Source organism: Alosa alosa, chromosome 8 (assembly GCF_017589495.1).
Source record: "Alosa alosa isolate M-15738 ecotype Scorff River chromosome 8, AALO_Geno_1.1, whole genome shotgun sequence".
Classification (NCBI taxonomy): Eukaryota; Metazoa; Chordata; class Actinopteri; order Clupeiformes; family Clupeidae; genus Alosa; species Alosa alosa.
In genome coordinates, this window is record NC_063196.1 from 18,804,490 (window position 1) to 18,827,849 (window position 23,360).

The 23,360-nt window shown below is 39.4% G+C and overlaps 1 long non-coding RNA gene across 1 annotated transcript in view; it reads left to right on the plus strand.

Moving 5' to 3' along the window:
- LOC125298794 overlaps positions 1–23,360 on the plus strand; it is a 47,484-nt gene that overhangs the window by 3,510 nt on the left and 20,614 nt on the right. The window contains exon 2 of the long non-coding RNA XR_007194274.1: positions 16,948–17,057. This is a non-coding gene — a long non-coding RNA (uncharacterized LOC125298794). The remainder of the gene's footprint in view (positions 1–16,947; positions 17,058–23,360) is intronic.

Consider the following 23,360-nt stretch of genomic DNA (forward strand, 5'->3'; position numbering starts at 1 on the left):
GAAAAGTCAAATTAGCTTTTTTTTGCACATACATCTTGAATTTTATCAACCAAAATGAAGAGCAAAATCACATAATGAGTCAAAATATGTATGCCAACATCAAACACCACATATGCATCAGTAATAATAAGATTTGGATTATTTTCTGGGCTCTTATGAGTGTTTTAACAAAAAAAGCCAATAGGCGGAATTTCCTTTTTTTTTCAAATCAGAGGTCAACTTTGAAGGCCTGTACAGCCACAAAGCTACAAGATTCAACTTGCTATCATACCATTTTATACTCCAGAGATATGTAGCTTTCAGAAAAATATAGTGAGAATTTGCCCCCCCAAGTGGTAGTGACGACCCCCTGTGGCTCATGGACTAGTACCAGTCATAGACAGTAAAAGAAATGGACGAACAGACTCCGTCGTTCTCAATGGGAGGGCACCATAGACAGTAAAAGAAATGGACGAACAGACTCCGTCGTTTTCAATGGGAGGGCACCGCGTCAAATTGAACGATTTTTCAGTTGGTCTCCCCAGTACTGCGCAGACTCGCACTTAACTTCGTGACGTTAGCCATCGAACTGAATCTTGTAACTCATATGATAGATAGCCTACAGAAATTCTTCTCACACTTCCTTCGCCTTCAAAGTCATCAAAGTTAAACATTTATTTATGTATTATTATTAATATCATCCTCACAAGTGATATCAAGTCGTGTTAATGTTGAAACTACCACACATGATCATCTTCAAAAACAGTCATGGTAAAACAAAAAAAAAGTTATAGCCTTAAGCTAATCTTCTTTCCACTTTTCTGACCTACGGTCAATCCATCGAAAAGTCTATCTTTCCTCTTCCCTTTAGTGAGGCATTGAACAGTTCAATGGCCCTAGGAACAAATGACTTCCTCAGCCTTTCAGTTGTGCATGGCAGTGAGCGAAGTCTCCAGCTCATCATTACAATAATAACCAATAACCTAACCTGTGACATTTTAACCAAATCAACCAATGCATTGTCACTCTGACACATTTCCAATTCTGCCCCTACTTGTGTGTGTGGCAATGACATGGTCTCAGCTACATTAGAGAAGATGAATAGGCCTAACAGTTTCCCAGGAGAAACTCTGAAGCTGAAGTTCCTTTCAAACCTTTACATAGATTCACTGTAAAACTAAGCAGATCAACAGAGTACATCTCAGTTATTTCCTTCTATGTTTTGTTTAAGAGCAATCATGTAGGCTAGCATTCCAAGTTACAGAATAGAAACTAATGCGTTAGCTTATGGCTGATGTATATGAGAAATCCCATAGAGATGCTAACGGTTAGCATAATCGGTAAATGTAGATATTTAGAGCGAACTTCAGTCCATTTACAAAAGAGTTACATGAGAATAGTTCTTTGTTTACAACTGACTCAAAGGCTAATGTTTTCTCTCCATATAATACCGTGTAGAAAAAAAAACGCTGCGCCGCACGACAGTGTTTCAGACGGGACTTTTTTCACACGCACGCATGGTGCCACTGTGAGGGTAAACACAAAACAGTTTTTCCCCTGAAGTAAACACAAAATAAGTTTTTCCCCTGAAGTATGACCCTTAAGGCTTAATTTCTCCTTAGGTAAGGGGTTTATTTAAGGGTGTTGCACAGAATAATACCTTAAATTGTTTCTTTAGTTAAGGAAAAACGTTAAGGGATACTGCATTGAAAAGGATTTAGCCTACCGTCACGAAAATTCTATTGAGATTGTTCAACAGCTGTAACTAGCTGGCTAGTAGTAGGTGATGTAGTTAGTTAGCAACCCACCAAACACAGTGAAGTTTAATGATCTTATCATTCATCTCACCTTAAGAATATTCGCTGAAATTATCCAGGTAGCAAGTAAAGCATGTTATAGACATGCACTAAGCAATACTAGCTGGCTAGTTAGAAATGATCCTGACTGTCATCAGTGCACCAAAACGAAATTTTTGTTAATGTTTTGCCTAGCTTAACCGAACCCGAAGCTCATGGCAGGCTAACAAGACATCCACATCCACATGAAGTTAACGTTAGCCTACCACTAACGTCATGTAAACCACACAATAACAATACATTTCTGATAGGCCTATTTGACAGAGTAAGCATATTAAGAGAGGTTTTATTTTAAATTGTATCACTTTCAGAAAAAGTATAATCATTGCAAGTTGCACTACTTTTTGTTTTCTGATTAGATTCTTCATTAGAATCATGAGTGGCTCTTTGTAAACAGCATAATTTTCTGGGGCCATGCAAAACTGCATTACCACTAGTGTGGAGTTATTCTACATCATGACAGTAAAATAGACCATCCTTAGTCAATGTACTGCAGCAATTCCTCTCTCAACCTGTAGAAAATGCTGTGAACATCTGATTATGCATGAAAAAAAAATACCGTCATATACCGTGAAACCGTAAGAATTTTGAAAAATACCGTGATATACATTTTTGGTCATACCGCCCAGCACTACAAATACGGTTCTTGCATGATGTTCAAGGACTGAAAAACAATTGCTTTAGCTCACAGGCCTTTTCTCCTCAGAGGCTACAGCCGTATAATAGCGCTGAAAATGTTGTAGCATGCATGACTGAGCAGGACTGTGCATTACCTTTTTTTGTCAGATTATGGAGAGATTTCAGGTGTGCAATAACTTTAAAAGGAGTTTTCATATGTTAGGGTGGTGTGGGCGATTACTATTGAAATGTTAAAACCGAATTGTCCACTGAAATCAGAACTTAACCCTTAGAACCCGATTGACGCAAAGTGCGTCAAAAAACACACCCTTTCTTCCTTGTTACATTGCTCCGCGACTGTTCATCGCAACGAGATGAAACCTTTATTGCATGACAGAGAAGAAGTGGGGCTTTCCAAAGAGACTACGCACTTGTCTGTACGATCAAGTATGAAAATAAAAAAAAATCATGAAATTAAATCAAATTGCATCATATTTACAGTCTATACTTCTCTGCGTTCACCTGCGCACCCATTACTCTCGTTTGAATTATAAGCGAACCCGTGATCACATAGATATGGCAAGCATATCAGATGAAAGAGGAGAAACAGGGCTATCCATTGGTACCATGGATATAGATCTTTAGATCTTTATAGATCTTTAGATCTGCACACCCATTACTCTCGGAGTAATTACTCGCGGACCCGTGATCGGATATATATATGCCACGCATGTTAGATGAAAGAGGAGACACAGAGCTATCATTTGATACCAAGTACATCCATCTGGGTTATAAAACAGACGAAGTGACAGCAAAATAATAACTTCATATAGCTAGACTTACCCCACGTTTTTGTCTGTTTTTGTGGCAAAGCATGTTTATAATCCAACGCTATCGTGTGTTTCTCTATGGCAAAACATGCTCATAATCCGGTTTTGAGATCCTATCAAATTCCTGCATGGCATCCAATTCAAGGCTCCCATTGCATCCCAATTTGTTCAACAAAGAAACACCTTTTTTGCCTTTACTTTGTTCATGGCAATGCAGTAAAAAGTTGAATCATCATGTGTGCATACACCATAGTCACACATGAACAGGCAAACTTGGGTCAAGTCAGGTCAGATCAGTTCGTGTCACAGATATGGAGTGCAGAATGGTCATTCTTCATCGCTAAATAAAAAATGGCATTTATTTCTGTAAATCACACACCACATATTTCTGTAAATTGCTCAGCCCCGGAGTATCCCTCCAACATGGCAATTATATTGCCCGTTTCAGGACAGTCTGCCCTACACACACGTGAAATGCATGTAGAGCGGAGGCAAAGCAGAGGCAGATCATTTTTTAGATTAAATCCATCGAAATTCGATAAGTGCTTGCTGTGGTGAGATACAGGTCAAAATATAAGAATTTTTATAATATGATTTTTATATTTTAATTCTTTAAAAATCAAAATAAAATCAATGCTAGTACTAATACATGAAATGATGGCAGATCTGGATAGCCTAGACCTAGACTTTTTCCAGACTCTGCTGAAAAAAACAATATATAATATGTGTGTGGCACTTACAATGACCAGAATAAATCCTTATGAATAAAGGTAGTGAAAAAGCCCTAAAAACAGCTTAGGGTTCTAAGGGTTAAACAACCCCTGAATTCATAATGGTGGGTGGGTATAAATTGGGTACAAATTGTAACCCAAATTATTAATTGCACAAAAAGATAGGGGTTTTTTTTGTAAAAAAAAATACATTAGATTTCATTACATGAAAATTTTGAATAGAACAAACTGAACAAAAATGTTGGTAGTGTTGCATAGGTTATTGATATTAAATTTGAAAATACAGTTGCTTAATATATACGTATAGGCCTGCACAATATTAATAATTTAAAAGTAAAAATCACATAGGCCTATTATTTAGGAGGACTACCCTCGCAAAAAAGGGGTGAGGGCATGTTTGTTTTAAATGAGTAGCCCTCCATATGATTTCGGGTCTTCAGGTAGCCCTTATTCCCAAAAAGGTTGGAGACCCCTGCGCTAGAGACTCCGCCATAAGACATCTAGCCAGAGAATAGGCTTGTTCAACTTGATGCAGATCTGACTTCATGTGATGCATGCTGGGTTGAACACAATGCATACTGGGATGGACGCAATGCTTACTGGTTAGAAATCCTGTCCAATATGACATCCTGTCCGATGTGACATGGTGACATGGTTGGGAGGGATTTACCAACATGTCACATGACCTTAAATTTATCGCGGGAGTCTTACCTAGCGTTCATGGGCTTCGGAAAAACCTTTTTCCCAGTGAACTACTTTGACTCCGAACTTCGTTATTTGAATATAATTTGATTATTTTAAAAATTAAAGATATTCAAACGAATTTTAGGGATCTCTTAATATTCAAACCTGTAGCCTATGGAGATAATTTCTATAAATGTATTTGGTTGTAAATGTTGTTTTCAATTCAGATTCCAAGGTTTTTTTCACGCCTGGTGAAGTAAAATCGCGAGCTCATTAGCAAGGCTATTATTGGTCATCTGGGCTCCTGTAGGTGACGTTAGCATCCTGGCTGGTTCGCGCTTAGTGAGCTCACACATAGACATAATAGACGCTTTTATTTTAAACTTAACCTTCCTCTGATTTTAATCACCTCAGTTCAATCATGAAAAACACTCAAATAAATAAATGTGCAGATAAGTCTGAATGAAAAGCAGCACTGGTTGAAGCCTGGAAATATTGTCAACAAAGTAACGTTAGCTTAATTTGCTAGTTTATCATAGTGTGGTTAGACTGTTCAGTTTACCTATTTGCGTTAAGTTTCAAATGAATACTTTTTCTCCTTGGGACAGGCCCGTTTGAGTCTTGGAAAATACTTTTTCATTTGCATCGGGATTGAGATGATTAGAATTTAGCAGTCAATTTGAATGCAACAGTTTTGAACAAATTCGTGCAGCATGCTAATGATGCTAAACGGATTTAATAGCAATTTAGCCAGTCATCTTGCAGGATTAATGTTTGGATTACATGTGCATGCTGAGGAGGGATGCACCTGTTGAGAGGGAGAGAGAGAGAGAGTGCACGGGGCAAGGAGAGTCTGTGTTGAGGTAGGCCTACTTCTGTCGCCTACTCTGGTAGAGTTTGACATACTACAATGCAAGATATATTTAGCCTATTTATTTATGGACAATGGCAAAGGCAGGAGGTGTGTGTTGCTTTTAATTATGAATGTTCTATCGAACATATTTTTTATTGATATTGATTACATGTCTATTGCGATATCGCTATCGTTTTATCGCCCAGCCCTATGCTCAATAATAACAATTTTAACACACGCATAAATACTCAGCCTTTAAATTACGAGTCTATTGACATTGACTGATACACTGCCCTCTGGTGGACAGAACATATAGAACTTAAGTTTGATACCAATATCGGTCTTACTGAAGACATTTAATGGTTAAAATATTATTAATACATATTCGAATATATTCAAATTTTAATATTAATAAACAAATGAACTTCGAATATGATTTTTGGGCAAAAGTCAAAGCCCTATTGAAAACATCATCGTGTAATGTGTGAGTCAGAGGTCGGAAACTGGGGCTAGATTTTGCTAACAGAGTTGCCCAGTTAGGGGCTCGTCCTCACTTTTGTCGTCACGTTGTAGTTCGTTTGTAGTCCATGTGGCCTTTCATGTCCAACAGTTTTAATAACTTATGTTATTAAATGTCCAACAGTTTTTAACTTGGGAATTTGCTGTTTTTGTTACTTTTACAAGCGTCGTACACTATATTTTAAGCAAATACAGTTGTTTATTTAGGATTAGTGAGTGTATGTTTTAACCTTTGTTGTGGCATCCGTGTTTGTCACACATTCCGAATGCAAGGCACATGAACACTAACCTGACTCTCGCCAGATGAATTTCGTTCCGCTTAGCTCCGCCTAGCTTCACTCACATCCATCTGGGACCTCTTCCATTGAGAGTGATTTCTGCAACCGATTTTATGGTACAGCTAATCAGGGCGAGGGCGGGAGTTTCATAGATGTGACATAGCGTAGAAGCGACTGTGAGACTGTTATCAGCGTCACGGGTTGGCTTCGATGTGAGTGGTTGAAGTAGCACGTCAATAGATGACGGACAAGTGGCTTATTCAATCATATGCAAGCATTTTTTGATAAGGCCCAGCCTTCTGAAGCAACACTCTAATGGATTGGTCCCAGATGGATGAGTGGAGCTAGGCGGAACGAAATTCATCTGGCGAGAGTCAGGTTACATGAACACTTGCTGTGGGGGAAAAAAAGTAGCCACGGGGCGGTCCTTGTCATTCCAGAGTGCCATAAATGCACCAATAGCCTGCAGACAGATCTTGCAGTTGCCTTCCACGGTCTGCATGACCGGAATCCCCCCCCATGATATCAGTTCAAAGATGTGATAGGGCCATTTGGGAGGAATCTCTTCATGACGATTTTGACGGGTGTCTCATGCAGCTTCCTTATGTTGGAATATGCGAAAATGAACAAAATCGAAGGGATACCTTATGTGATTTCTGCAACAATGGTAGGCTAGCCTACTGAAAACGTTTGGATATTCTGTTATTTTCTGCTGTTTGTTAAATAGATAGACATAGGAAAAAACACTTGATATGGAATTTATGTGCTACAATGCAGGCCTGTTAACTGTATGACAACAGTGGTTTATTTAAACTACATCATAAAAATTTATTTTGTCAGCCATCATGCTCATTTTAATAAGTAAGAATGAAAGTTATTGGATTATGATAAATGGGGAGACCAGCCTATGGATTATGATAAATGGGGAGACCAGCCTACTTCAGCTACATTTTACTTGTCGAAGCCAGACACCTTTTAACTTTCACCAGCTTGTCCATATCGGGGGACAGTTTCTGGGCAGTACATAACATCATTCAGATGTCCGTGGGTCAGGCTATTGCGCACATTCGATTTATTAATATTCATCACGGAAAAGGCCTGCTCACATAAATATGTTGTCCCAAACATACATCTACACAAGTATTTTACCTGCAAAGGCCGTGAGCATTGGGTACTGTGGTGGCAAGGATTGATCAAATGATTCGATTGCAACAGATATGTAGTAGGCTAATCCTTCAACGGTGCACAACACTGCAGTTTTATCAGTTCCATTTGGATCGCCTCTGGGACCTCAGAAGCGCCAATCGTGAATGGAGAGCCAAAAAGTGCAAAGTCCTTCTCCAGTTCAGTAAAAACCGTGAATCGATTGTCAAACTCATGCCTGAGTCCGGAAAGCAAGAGTTTGCGTAGCCTACTTGTCCACGCTCTGATGATTAACAGGCTGAGATTTTAGACTGGGGAAGTGGGCTGCATTGAGCTTGGAGAGCTGCGTCTTTCCATAACGCCAGTTTACTTTGAAAAGCACAAACACTATCATAATAGCCTACTCTGACGAGTTTGATAACATCTCGATTCGTTTGTGTCTCATGACGTCACTGTAGCTTTGCGCCGCCATCTTTACGACCGATTCGGGCAGCTCAGCCGCTCAGTGGTCACAACAGCTGACCGTCTGACAGCTAACAGCTGATAACCCACCGCAAACTGTTCCCATAAAGTCACAATCGACTCGTTTCCATTCCCTTCATGTTCTTTCAATGAGTATAAACCATGGAGTGTATAAAATACGTATAAACACATCTGACATTAAAGAACATTATCCAGATTAATGGCAGCTAGCTATGAGCTAAATGACACTAAAATGAGTGGTAGCTTGCTAGCTGTTAGCCACTTAGCTAACAACTCGCTACTACATGTACCTAGTCAGAGTAAACTACCACCATAATCATACATTTGAATTGTTTTTACATAAGCTTAATAATTACATTTCCCATGATTAAATATAAATCCTTGGTGGCCAGGTGCCGCACTTTCACGTTTTTGACGTGAAATCCCATCCAGCCACAGCATATAGATAGGCATCAGTAGGGGAGAGCCGGGACAGTTGAAACACTTTTTTAATTAAAATAAGTTAAGACATTTATTTATAATAACATGTATTTATTTACGATACATGATACATTAAAAAATAATTGATGTCTTTAAAGGTTTGATTTTTCCTAATTTTTAAAAAAACTTAAGGCATTAAGATTTCCAAAAGATGATTTTTATTCCTCCTTTTAGTCAATTTTAGCATGGGTGTCTCAACTTTTGCACAGCACTGCAGTGTTTCCCCTAGAATTTTTTTCCAGCTGCGGTGCTGATCGTAGGAAGACCACCCCCCCCACCCCCAAATGACTCCTTAAATGGTGACTTCTGGTGGATTTTGTGAAAGAAAGAAAAGAAAATTGAGTTTTTCTTTCACCTTTTTCATTTACATTATTAGTATTAGCCACTGTACAACTGTACACTGTAGGCCACTGTACAAACTATTACTATTTAGAATATATAGTGCTGTGCATAAGTTAAGACATTTATATATAATAACAGTTATTTATTTATGATACATTAAAAAAGAATTGATGTCCTATTTTTTTTTTAATTAAGGCATTAAGACAAAAGGCAAAATATGTTTTTTATTCCTCCCTTTAGCCAATTTCAGCATGGGTGTCTTAACTTTTGCACAGCACTGTATAAACTATATAGACTTCTCTTTCATGCCATTACACTGTATTGTTGCTGTGCAAGTTGAATTGAGTGCCTGTCACTTTAATGCCGTGACGGCCCGTGACGCTGGCTTGATTCTCACGGTTTTAAGTTAACTTAGTAGCGTTGTTGTGCATGGTGCATAAGAATATGTGGATGAAATGAATTATGTTTCCCATGTCATTTGGTAAAATAAATGGTCAAATCTATCTTGGATTATAGCAGATAAGTGTCTTGTATCATATCTATAATTTTGGTGAGCTCTACAGGAATTACAAACTATCTCAGATGTAAATGCTTGCGTATCCAATAGGCTAGCTAGACCTTAGTTACACAGCCTAGGTATGTTAGCAACACAGGGCTTGAAAGCATTGCCTGTATCACAAACAAAAACGAAACAATCGTGGGATTTATCTGGGAATAGGCTACTGAAGGTAGGGGCGAGAGCTACCTGGCTGGCGTGTTTAATTTGGTTCCTTGGTTAACATAATGTAGGCTCGTTTTTGCACAAAATTGCGTCTGCTAATAAACTTAAACATAAACACAAACAAGCATGATCTCCTGTGGAATCCCTGACTGCGCCTTCAACGTTAGCCTACTATTATTTGTTGACATGAAACCTGAACGAACGGCAGCTGTTCCTGAAGTTCACTTGCGTCTATTTTTTTTATATATATTAGGCAACTTTTTTTGCAGTGGCGCTTGAATTCCAGGAGCTGCGCTGCGCCGCTGATGAAGACATTGTAGGGGAAACATTGCACTGTATAAACTATATAGACTTCTCTTTCATGTCATTACACTGTATTGGTGCTGTGCAGGTCGAATTCAGTGCCTGTCACTTTAAGGCCGTGACGGCCCGTGAGGCTTGCTTGATTCTCACGGTTTTAAGCTAACTTAGCGTTGTTGTGCATCGTGCATAAGGATATGTGGATGAAATTTAATTATGTTTTCCATGTCATTTGGTAAAATAAATTATGAGATTTTGGTGAGCTCTACAGGAATTACAAACCATCTCCAGATCCTAAATGGTTGCGTATCCTATTACTCAAATTCAATTAGAGCCACCCATAGGCTAGACCTTAGTTTCACAGCCTAGGTATGTTAGCAACATAGGGCTTGAAAGCATTGACTGTATAACAAACAAAAACGAAACAATGCCTGGAATTTATCTAGGAATAGGCTACTGAAGGTAGGGGCAAGCTACCTCGCTGGCTTGTTTAATTTGGTTCCTTGGTTAACATAATGTAGGCTACGTTTTTTTGCACAAAATTGCGTCTCCTAATAAACTTAAACATAAACACAAACAAACGTGATCTCCTGTGGAATCCCTGGGGGTATTCCATCAACCTCGCTAAAGGCCAAACCTGGCTTATTTCGATAAGTCTCGCTAATTTTAGTGAGAATTCCGTTCCATTAATGAGGTTAACGTGAATCCCAGCTTGGTAACTATGGGAATTTATGCCACAGAACTAACCTGGGGCCTGTACTATGAAGGGAGCTTAACCTACCCAGATGTAACCCAGGGTTACTTTGTTAAACCAGGGTTGACAAAACCTGGTTATCTTAAGTGGTGTTAATCGGTACTACGACACTGATTATGAAGTTGATTTGTTGAGCCAGGGTTAACCTAATTGGAGTTTGTGCGCATTCACATAAAAGGGCGGTTGCAAGCGCAAGTCACCACTTTCAATGATGACGCGATCACCTTATTTCTGGATGAATTATTATGACAAGTTATGAGGAATTAAAACCCACTCTACGACAAAAATCAAATCACGGCGGCAGTGAACAAAGCAAGGCTGTTGGCAACGTGACAGATCGGGTAGCCTAAATGCCTAAAAGTAAAGTTTTATTCCCACATGTTCTTCAAATATGTGTTCACGGAGGATTAGTAGCTACTTGGAATGTCTGAAATGAGTTGAAATAATTAAATAGCCTATTTTGAGTTCAGAGAAAGGCCTACAGATGCAACCCAATTCAGAAGTGGGCATATAGATTACAGTAATAAGGATAATTGAATGTTTAAGTAGCCTTACAGTAATAAGGATAATTGAATGTTTAAGTAGACTGATTTAGTGTATGCCTAATCCTGTGAACATTTCAGATGCAACACCATTGCCAAACGCACATGGCAGCAGGTGAAAATGAAACACAAAAACATTATTTAGAAAAGTAGGTTTATATAGTTATAGCTTGCATTAATATTTCTTAATTATGAAAACATGTAGGCCTAGCTTATAGCCTTCACTTGGCCTTTGTTTTACAGCTAACAAGAAAAAGGTGTCTTTGAACACTACTGTAGGAGGAAAGGCACCAGCGTGTTTTACAGTAGCAGAAGAGTTGGCCATCGCAAATAATAGTGGAAGGCCGATTATGGAGGGGTTTGAGGGAGGCATTCGGTCGGATTCTGGTGCTGTGGAAATTGGGGATGCACGATATATCGGCGGCCGATATATTATTAGCCGATAAGTGAAAAAATGAAAATATTATTATCGGTCCGATAACAGAATTCTGGCCGATAATTTGCGCCGATATTTTTTAAAGCCCTAATTTAGGCCTACGTAAGGTCCGTCTGGCTACACTGAGCTACTTGAGCTTGGTTGGCTATACTTTTTCCTCAATATAATGTCAGCGGTGTGAATGTATTTCACCATTCTAACAAAATCTGTGGATATGCGTTCATTTGGGAATCTGTGCATCTCAAAATCCTCTCGTGAATGATCCGCCATTTAACCTTAACAGAGCGAAGCTCAGCCCTATCTAAAGCCGTCTCGTGCTGGTGTGTTTGCACTTTACCGCGCTGGTCGGGGAAACAAATAAACAAACTCGTTAGTGGGACGAGTACATAAGTAGGCCTAGTTCTAAGTTGTGTTTTAGTATTATATTTGCATTACTTTAGCTTGGGTTTTGTATTATTACCTAGAAATATGCTAACCATTCGTGCTTCAGTTCCAGACAGGTCATCATAATAAGTTATTAAAACCTTCTGGGCTAACTCCTTTTATTTCTGCTGCAGCAGATAAGATACAGTCTGAGGAGTTGCAGCTTTATTCAGTTACCTGCAGTTGAAACTAAACCTACTGTAAGTTTCCCTCACAAACTCTGATTTGGTCGCTATACTGTAGCTTATTCCAGGCTGAGTCGTTTATGAGCGTTTAGTCCTAAATGAAAACGATTCTAGCCACTCACTCGCAATTCACTGACGTCAGGTTCACTTAAAGGAGCCACACATACTGTAGGGCTAGGCTACTGTTATGTTGTTGACTGCCATACTATTGAGGACTATTATGAGTTCTGTCCATCATTTGGTGGTGGGTAAAATTACTGCAATAAAATGATGCTTATTAAATGCTTTCCCCAAATCACTTTTCACAATTTTTGTGTTATCGTATCGGTATCGGCCACAACAAACCAATAAATATCGGTTATCGTTATCGGCCCTAAAATTTCATATCGGTGCATCTCTAGTGGAAATGTGTAGCCTTTATGTGCAGGGTACAGTAATATGACATTCAATTCAACAAGTTTGTTAAAATTGTGATTTTAATTTATTAGGCCTACTGTAGGCTATGTCCCATTTATTTTAGGCTATTCTTGCTCAGATTTTCAGCATACTGTAGGCCTATGTCCGATTTATTTTCGGACATACAGTATTCTTGCATCACCGATGGAATACATGAATGTCCACGTACGGGCATTGCTATGAGACGTCTTCCTAGATCATCTGACAAAGATAACGAATTCCCTTAGCTGACAATATATATCTTCATAGAGAATATCGTCCGGGTAGGCTACATATATTTTCTGGCGGTCTCTAAAACCCCTCACCCTGCGAAGAGAGTCCCTCACAATTTGCACTCCAATGTCGTATGGATCATCCAGGTGCGCCGACATGTCTCGGGAGAAATTGTTAGTGGAGGGGTGGTACTTATAAAGGGTGTGGTTAACGGAAACCTCGGGTTAACCAAGAACATAACCTGGTCGGAGCAGGTTTGAGATGCAGCGTAAATTGCCATGGCAGCATACCTCGGTTAAAACCTATCCACCTTTCGGAGTACGGGTTAATCGGGAAGTTACGCCACACGTGATCAAGTTACTCTCGAAGTTACCCAGATAAGCCAGTAACCCCGCTTCGTAGTACAGGCCCCTGCTCCGTAGCAGGTTAACTTTCAAGCTAAATTAAGCTGTGTTGCAAAAAAAACAATCAGTTGGAAAACGAGTCAAAAAAGATGGTTCCGTCAACCTGTGCTTTCGTCACCTGTAGCCTACAACTTCAAAAATAGAAGTAGGCCTAGAAATGTTTTTTCCAACAGTGTCACCAAGCATGGATTTACACATTCACTAGCTCCAAAGAATGTATGAAGATTATGCGATTAGAAATGTTTTAACTTCACATGCGTGTGGTTCTTGGAATCTTGCTACTCTGCGTCACTTACTGTACGTTCGGTGGTGGTGTAACGTGCAGCGAGACGGCATAGGAAAGGAATTAATGCTACATTCTTGCGTGCTCGCAGGTTCGCTTCTTTGATGAAAGACATACTGTATGTCTACTGCTGATAAAGGGTCATGCACATTTGGTAGGCTGTTCAGTGACAGCTTTGCCAGTGGGCTATATTATATCTGATGCAAGCCAAAGGATAATTCTGTAGCCTAAGCAGCTAATAATTAAAACTGCTTCATGTGTCGACGATTGTTCATGAATGTCAAATCAACTGTGTGCTACACAGATTAAATACTAGGCATACATTAAATCGAAAGCCATTGCATTTTTTTTTTATTTCAAACACTTTGGGACGTATGGGAGACAATAGGCTATTATGTTGATAGGGCCTACTAATTTATTTTATGACCACCTACACCTAGACAATAATTTGGAGTGAACACTTTTAATCTAAGAACATAAGCTATAGATAGTTTTGAATATCCATATGCATATCCATAAGTTGTTTTTGAGTTTATAGTATTTATGCATTCACTCGTTTTGTTCGAGCATAGACTGTATAGTCTATGTGTTCAAGAGTGAAGCCAATCAAACTTGCAATTGATTTCAAACCATTAGCATTGTTGTTTTAAATGTATGCTTTCATTATTCTCCAATTTCTGTAGGCAATCTATTTTTTTCTCTTGATGTTAAATTTGATGATCGATGAAAATCCTGTAGATGGCACTTGCCAAATCGAACAGAAATCGTCTAGTATTGTCTTAATTTTACGACATATATTCTCTTTTCGTCAATCTACTATTTTGGTCTACTGTTCTACCTCGTGCACGAGCAGAGATCAAGCTGACTTAAACCTCTCTTGAATAAACGAGGCCAAGATGCCGCTAACTTGAGTTAATGGAACGGCTTCTGCCCCAAGTGAAAGTCTACGCTAGTTCAAGCCAGGCTATTTCTGTTAAGCGCCGCCTTCATTAGCGAGGTTGATGGAATACCCCCCCGACTGCCTTCACCATTAGCCTACTATTATTTGTTGACATACCTGAATGAACTGCAGCTGTTCCTGAAGTTCACTTTTTCTAATGTGGAGACACAGCACTCAAAAAATACTCCATAGAAATGCATGGGGCTAGTTTGTCACACCAATATGGCCGTTGTCTACACATATCCCACCCCTTCCTCGGTGAAACGTCGACATGTGAATACATTGAGCCAATCATGTGGTGTGATGTGAATACATTGAGCCAATCATATGGTGTGTTGTGAAGACAACGTGCCAATCATATGTTGTGATCTCGCCGCTGGAGCAAGATTGGTGTCGTGAAGCCTTGCGCACGCGCATTTCTGCCGAAATGGATGCCCGACGAGTGCCCAAAAAGCGTTGTCATATGGCCGCCGAGTGGAGGGACTTGCCTAAAAGGACTTTGCTATAACCTACATCTGTCCTCTGTCAAATACAAATGAATTTCCAGCTTTGAACAAAACCGTTCAGGAATTATTACAGCAAAAGTGTGATGTGCGTAATGTTTCATTTGTCCCTCCTGGTCGGGACAGTTGAAACATCAAGGGGACGAATGAAACATAGGCCTAGGCCTACAGTTTAAGCGATATAAACGTCCCACCACTTCAAAATTTTACTATGAATGGTACTCCCAATAGGGGTTATTTTAGATAGATTGTTGCAGGGCTATACGTCTTCGTGCATGTCTGATAACAACTCATTGCCATCATCGTGAAGCGTGTAGCGGTTTTTGAAATTTCATGTCCTGTGGATGATTCTGCCATGTTTATAGCTAGAACGGTAAGCTTTCCCATTTATATCATGTTTATATTGTTGAAAATGTTGTTTTTACGTGGGTTAGCCACGGCATATCCAAATAAGTAGGCCTAGGCTTAACGACCCACCGGCCGTCAGTCTCCATAGGATATCATGTGAAAACTCGATCCCCTAACCTGGTGGGCCCAAATGTATTTTCATCTTCATAAAACTGTTTGTCCATGTCTCACCTCCATAAATGATTGTTTAAACACAGATATTTGTGCATTTAATTACAATACATGGAGTTACAGCCTGGTCGGGAGGATTGAAGCTTGTTTCAATCGTCCCGACACAGACATAGGCTATATGTCACCATAGCTTGTTTTGCTTTCCATGTAAACAAGCATGCGATATGAAAGTCTGGGATTGTGGAGAACTAAATGGTCTACTGAATAAGCATTAAGTCAAACCTTTAATTGAAAAACACTCATTAATAATAAAAAAAACGCTGATGAAGTTTACTTTTGCGCATCAAAACTCGTTTATCGGCTGTAACTCTGTGATACAATGACATAGCAGGAAGATATTTGGCTGATAGAAGGAGGTTAACATGCTCTATGTTTTGACCAAAGGACGTCTGTCTATCATCGTTAGCCTACACTCTGAGAAAACTGGAATGTTTCATTCGTCCTGTGTTTCAATCGTCCCAGCTCTCCTACTCTTGAATGCCTTGAAGTTATCCCCACTGTACGGGGAGGGGTTATGAACAAGGTAGATATCGTGGAAAACCAATTGGGGCAAGCCTGGGGCAGATAATAAGGGACAAAAGAAATCTAGGGGTAACAAATAAGGATCGGAGCCTAAAATTGACATTTTTTCCACATATCTCTCTCTCTCTCTCACATTCAAATGTGCAGTGTGGGCGGCCATACTGGGCGAGATCGGTCGTAAATATGGCGGCGTTCTATTTGATAGTGACGTAGGTGACGCCTATGAATAGGGACTACAGTCAGCACTACCGGTGCTGCTGCAGCTGAGGCGAATAAATAAATAATCAAATAAAAAATATATTCTTCCCCCTTATCACCCGCGGGCCGGCTGTGACATACACCCACGGGCCGTAACCCTGGCATCACTGGCCTAGAGTAACACGGCGAACATCGCTCATATAGGCCTACCTATATACTATATATTATTATTTTTATTTTTTTTTGACGACATAGGCTAGTTAAGGTGGCAGGCGTGTGTTGCAAAGTGCTGCGGGAAACCCTGTTTTATATGTATATTTAGATCAAAAAAGGGGTGTGGCAGGTGATGCCATTTAAAGAAAATGTTCAAGGGTGCCGTCAGATTCTGAAAGGACACACCCTTACCTATCAATTTATGCAAAAAAATTGCATTCGTACCTTATCTCACACTTATGCCCACATTCCACAAAGTACCTGACTATACCTTTTGAACTATTCTTTGACTATATTGCCCTTCTATGTTTTTATTTGTTAAGCTTATTACTGTATGCTTTTGTAAAGCACATTGAATGACCTTTGTAAGAAATAAATAAACTTGACTTGACAGGCAGACAGTGCTACACACTGCAGGAGAATTCATCGCAGGAATTCTCCTGTAAGGTGCAGTAGATTAACAATTGTTTGTCTTCTAGAGAAAAACGCTGAAGGTATTGTGGTGACTGGTAATAGCAAAGCAACGCCAAGCTACGATGAAGTTATTCCTGCATTAGAATTCCTTCAGCAGATAGATGAAGATGGGCAGGTGAGTCAAGACACAAATGTAGTCAAATGTCTCGGTTTAATTCTGTTAAGAACTAGTGTAGTTAATGCAGGTTCTAACCAATTTAGTCAAACATAATGGCCCTCATTTATAAAACGAACGTACAACATAAAACAGGCGGAGGACAGGCTTACACTAGTTTTCATCTTGATGTCAATTTTTTTTTCCTAAACCTGGAACCTAACAAAACCTGTACTGGTGTGCGTTTCCCAAAAGCATAGTTAGCAACTATTTATAAATGTACATGGTTGTAATATGGTTGTTTGAACTATGGTGGTGCAACTTACATAGTCCAAATGCATTGTTAAGCTACACGAGCATTTCCCAAAACCATAGTTTCAACGAACACAGACTGTCGTAAAGTTGAAGTAGTTCCAACTACACCCCTCGGTAGAATGATCGTAGAACGATAGTTCCAGGGATTTTCATGTCAAAGATGTCACTAATGCCAGTTATTTGTGTGCAAATGCATAATTATAAATGGATTTCGGTTTCAGGTTGATATTTTACACTTCTAACCACCATAAGACTTACATATCCATGTTTTATATAGCGTTAGGCAGAAAATACATAATTTAGAAGTCAATTTGCAGCCATGTGCACACAAGTCAGTCACACACCTGCAGATAATAATACAAGGTGCATACTTTTTGTCAGTCAGTTGAGAATATGTAGCATTTGATTTTTTAACATGGTCATGGAATGGGGGGATAATAAACAATGGGTAAACATTGTTTAGGTAAACAATGGTATAGGTATAACAATAGGTAAACAATGGTGAGAATATTGTAGTCAAAATCTGTACTTCGACACAGATTCGAACTCCCGGATAGATGACTGTCAAATGCTGCACACCGTAGGATCTCATCAGCTTTAACGCACTATGCCACAGAGCTGATGACACAATAATGGCAGTGTTTCCCATACATTGACTAATCTGTGGCGGGGCGCCACAAAATAAAAATCGTCCGCCACAGATGAATATTCTATGTTTAATTTAATTTAATTTAATTTAATTTAAATTAAATATAAGGTCAAATCCTTGCATTGCCATTGAGCTGCGCTTTTTACGCACGCAGCCTTTCCTTGCCCTGCCCCGCTCTCTCTCGTAGCCCGCTGCCACCCCTCTGCATGTGCATTTAACAAAATATTCACGATTGTTGAAGGATTGTTGTTGCCACATAGAAGCATTGCATAGAAGACGTCTGGCTAAATTGCTATTAAATCCGCTTAGCATCGTGACCATGCTGCGCAAATTTGTTCAAAACTGCTGCATTGAAGTGAACTCTGCTAATGTCTTATCACAACATAGTTTAGTCTCTTCAATGTAGCCTACTAAGTTAAGTTATAAAATCAAGCAGTATCTCAAAGCTAACGTTAGAATACTGTTTGGATGTCGAATTTAGCATCCTTAGCCTACTTACAGCTGCTTGTCCATTTCGTTGAAGGGCTCATTTTATTGACTCTGACACTGAATGTTTGCAAAATCCCGATGTAAATGGAAAAGTGTTTTCCAAAATTCAAAAGGGCTTGTCCCAAGGAGAAGTACGAACCTTTATTTTAACTATGTAGAAAACGTTATGAATTGCATCCACACATCAGCAGCCTTTCAACTGTGTTACAATTGCAAGGGTTCCCTCAAACGTAGGTCACTCAATTAGACCTATACACTACCAAGACCCCGTAGATGGTAAATAATAATAGAGTACACTGTTTCACCAGCACATTTAATTGACACATGCATGTATATTAAAGTTATTTCAAAGCATTTGACCTGGTGCTCCTGGCGCCCCGCCCCCCTTTGTTACCGTGTGAAACTTGGACAAACATACCAGACTTGATTAGAAATACATTATGGAGAATGGCAGCTTACAGTATATCAAAGCAGGCTTTGAGGACGTTTTGATTGATAAAGGATTTAATTTCCTCCAGAAGCAATCAAAAGGGACTTAATTATGCTATGGAGGGGTATATTCAAAACTTTAAAGGTCTCATCTCATCGTTTTTTCATTAATTTTGCAGTGGTCTGTAGTATTGATGAATGTCCTGTGAGCCGGTTTTGGTGAAAAAAATGCTGTCCTGCGTCTGTTTCATGCTGTTCTAGTTTGGTGGGGAAGGTGGGCGGGGAGGAACGACTGGATTTCGCCTCTAGTCATGAATATTAATGACATGCTAATGAATTCACCTCTGATTGGCTAACAGTACTGTGACGCTTCCTCCAGTGCATCCTCATCCGATTCTGCCTGTGCTATGCTCCATATTCAACTTTACAGTGCTAAAACCTGGCTAAAACTCGAGTCAAAACTGTTGCACAAAATGTCTTCGGAGATACAACTTCATGTGTTTGATCCTAATATTCGTGTAGGAAGAAGATCCGCTTCCTGATCGTTTGTCGGTGAACGTTGGTTTAATAGAATGGTAACAATTGCCTGTCAGCTTAAAATTTCTCCTAAAAGAGGTAAACGTTTGTGACTATCGTCATCTTGCTTTCAAGTAATAAACAGTTGGAAACGTTTTAAAATAAAGACCTATTTCTTTACACAGTCAAAAGTCTTTGCAATCTTCCTAGTAGATATTTTACTTCACAACACAGGTAAGCACCCTAAATGCAGTTCAGCCACTGACCTAGCCTGCTAATGCTATCGGAATAGCTAGATAGTTATGGTTTGAATTCCATGATACTATCATTGAAAGACCACTTGGTCATAGCCCAATATATATATAGCTCTAAATGCAAACACGCCTACCTAGGTATATTTTGCTGGAATTGTACCAGAATGCCTACAGAAGCAGAGGATGTGTGCTGCAAGACTTCTCCGGTAATGAGAACTATGGCTTTGATAGCCTGACAATGGCAGAGGTTAGCCTACTCAAGTTGTTTTCTGTCACGTATGACAGAAAAAGTAGCCTACTATAGTATTTTGGGACTAAATATTACAGTAATCTTATAGGAATACTATAGTATTTGGACATACTATAGGTACTATAAGACTACTATAGAAAAACTATAGCGGTTACAGGATATTATAGTTATTAGTAGTACTTTTACAGTATGTCCCAATTATTCCTATAAGATTACTATAATATTTTGTCCCAAATACTATAAGATTCCTATACTACTTTTTCGTAAGGGGATTGCTCATGTGGTTAGGAAATTGGGCAACACCAGTACCCCTGTTGTCTGTATGACCCTGTACCCAGGATTAGAACCAGTCTGCCTTAGCATAATGTACTCCCTTCAAAATGCACTAAACATTCGACTATGACAACTATGGCCCTCTGTGAGACAGAAGATATGAAAGGTAAGATAAACCTTTAGCTTAAAAGGGACAAAAACTGATGAAACTCCTAAAACAAATATACAAAACAGGTCAATTTTCAATAAATAACTTTATTATATTTACATACAGCAGTACTCAAAGTGTGGTCCATAAAGCTATCTCAAGTGTTCCACAAGTAGATGTGGCAAAATATAATAGAGGAGTTGTTTGCAATATTGAACCAACTTGTATGTAAATCCAAACAGTTCTGCAACACTGATGTAACCTATGCCAGTTTAAATCATATGAATCCTCTGACACCATAAGCAAGGTGCAAAGACAACAAGCAAGGTGGTTCAGTGAGAAGGCCTATTGTGTAATATACTGTTGAAGTAGGTCTACTGTTTTTTTTTTTTTTTGCTAGGTGGTCCGTGAAACACTGACAAATAGTAATATTGCAGTCTATTAAAATAATGCAAACACAAAACAAGAACATCCAAACTATGCACAGAATTAACAATGTCCTCTTTTTGCCAGACAATGCAGACATCTGGCCTACAGATCCTTTGTAAGATGGTGCTGGGATTATTTAGGGAAAAAGGTCTGAGTTGCTGTTTCGGCTTGTATTGTCCTGGGGATCCGAAGGGACAACACACAAAACACATTCGTTGGCTGTGATGATTCTATTACATTGCTCTTTGATTGCGCTGGGCCATAGGTGGAGCCATCAGGTGTTATTGTGGAGATGTCGCTTTCATCCTCCTCCTCCTCCTCTTGATCAACCCGAGGTCTTCTAGCTGGCCTTGGATGAACAGGCTTGATGGCAGTAGAGGTAGCAGGCCCCCATGCCCATGGTGATTCCGAAGTGCTTGTATCAATACTCATACTTTTCATTAAGTATTCTGTTTGGGTACCTAAAGTAAATAAATGTGTATTACTGTCAAGTTACAAGATACTAATAGTACACAGGACATTCACTATCTCACACAAAACTGTACTGGCACAATGGAAACAAAAATATTTTAGTGACTGTGGTAAGGTGTATGATTTACTAAGTAGCACACCCACAAGAAGACATTCGGTAATATCAATTCTATCTGTTATGCAATTCATGGGTTTCATCAGGTCCATTTACACAGGTGTATTAATCAAGCACCATGCAGTCTACATTCATAATCGAGGTGCTAGAAAAAGACTTCTAGAAACTAACTAACACAACAATAAAAGTTAGATCACAAACCTTTGCTTCTAACGTGATGACCTAATGTAGGCTAGAAAGCTGTGTAGCCTGACATGAGGATGTGCTCTGGAAGACATACAAAACACTAAGTAAACAGCAAGTAATCAAACAAAACATCATTGTAGGCCTACAAAGGTCAATGTAATAATGGCAAGAAGACATAAATTAGACTGAAGTGTAAATACCTGAGCTCTAGTGATAGCAACTTAGCCTAATAGTGCACGGGTATTGTGTTTTTGATTTTCCCTGTTTAGACTAGAACAATACCCATTACTTAGTTGAGCATAAGATATTGTTGCTAATATTATTATTTGTGGTTTAACACTTAGGTTAGAAGATTATAGGTTCAACAAGCTAAATCTCTGGGTAGTGTGGTCAGTTTCTTATGAGTGTAGCTACACCAGGCACGTAACTGAAGCATTCGTTACAAGTTATGTAACGTTACTGCAACAATTAGCTTCCAATAGGCCTAATCAATGGAAGTAGCTACACCTGGCGTGTTAGTGGCCTGTAGGCTACGTTCGGGAAAATAGACCATTCCTCTAATGGGTTTTACCAGAGCCCTTCCTATTAGACATTCTCTTATTTTACACGTCGCGAACAGAACACTTCAGTTCACGTGTCTGGTGTAGCTTCCTGTAATATAGGCTAGCCTAAGCTTTGTACCCTTTTCATGCATGCTAACGTGAAGAATATGAACATGCTATTTTGTAACAGACGTTAGGTGGAAAAGTTTGTTTGTACTTACAGCCTGAGCTGGTGGTCGATCATCATGACGGTACAGAACCAGGTTTTCAGAACATCGATGCAAAACCACTTTCTAACTGTAGGCAGTGACTGTGGTCGAAATGATTGGAACACAGAACTAATGTTGCACTACTTCGGTGGTGGTGTTCCAACGATAAATCCGAACCATTTCTTCCTCAACTCATGTTTCTAAGGCAAGACATGCAACATTGATGTGTTATTGCCACAAATAACACAGGCACGATTTTTTTCCGCCATGTTAGCAACTTGCTGTTAACTCCTACTAGCTGCAGAGAGACAATCCCCTAGCCGCAAAATCTTCCAGTCTTCCTGTAGGCGGTCACAAGCCAAGGTGGGCGAGGCCATGAATAATCAGTTTCCCTTCAGCCTCATTGGGAAGGGCTCTTTCTGATTCGCTTGTTTTTCCGTGTATTTTCTTTCATTGGCTAATGCGGGCAATGGGGGTAGAAGATCATTTTCACGTGTAGCATGCATATGCAACTTGGAGTGAGCTATAGTATTTCGAAAGTAACAAGTATTAAACGGTTTCTCAGTGAATGAGACCTTTAAAATGTATACAAGGTGACAAGCTTAAAGTGGAGGCGAGTAGCCAGATCACTGTGCAAAAACCACTGACGTTAAAGGAGAACTTGGCAACTATTTCAACGTAATAAACCCGTTTATAAATCATTTGGACAGTAAAATGACCTGTTCCGGTGAAAATGGTGACTTTCCCCGCTGCCCCTAGCGTCCCCAGGCGGAAAACCAACCTTGCAACATTGAGACTACCGTCCCGGAAAGAGAAGAGAGAAACAAGAAACTTGTTTTAAATCATGTTTCTTACCTTGTAACATCCACATTGTTCTGCTGAACTTATGCTAATCATTTCGCTAGCTTGTAAACAAATCCATGTGCTTTATTGTTACCTTTTTCCACAGTTTGAAATAGCATAATGCACAATTTCTCCAGCAGAGGGGGAAATATAGCTAATCCTGCCAAGTTTCCCTTTAATTGAGACTGACGGCCAGATGTACGTAC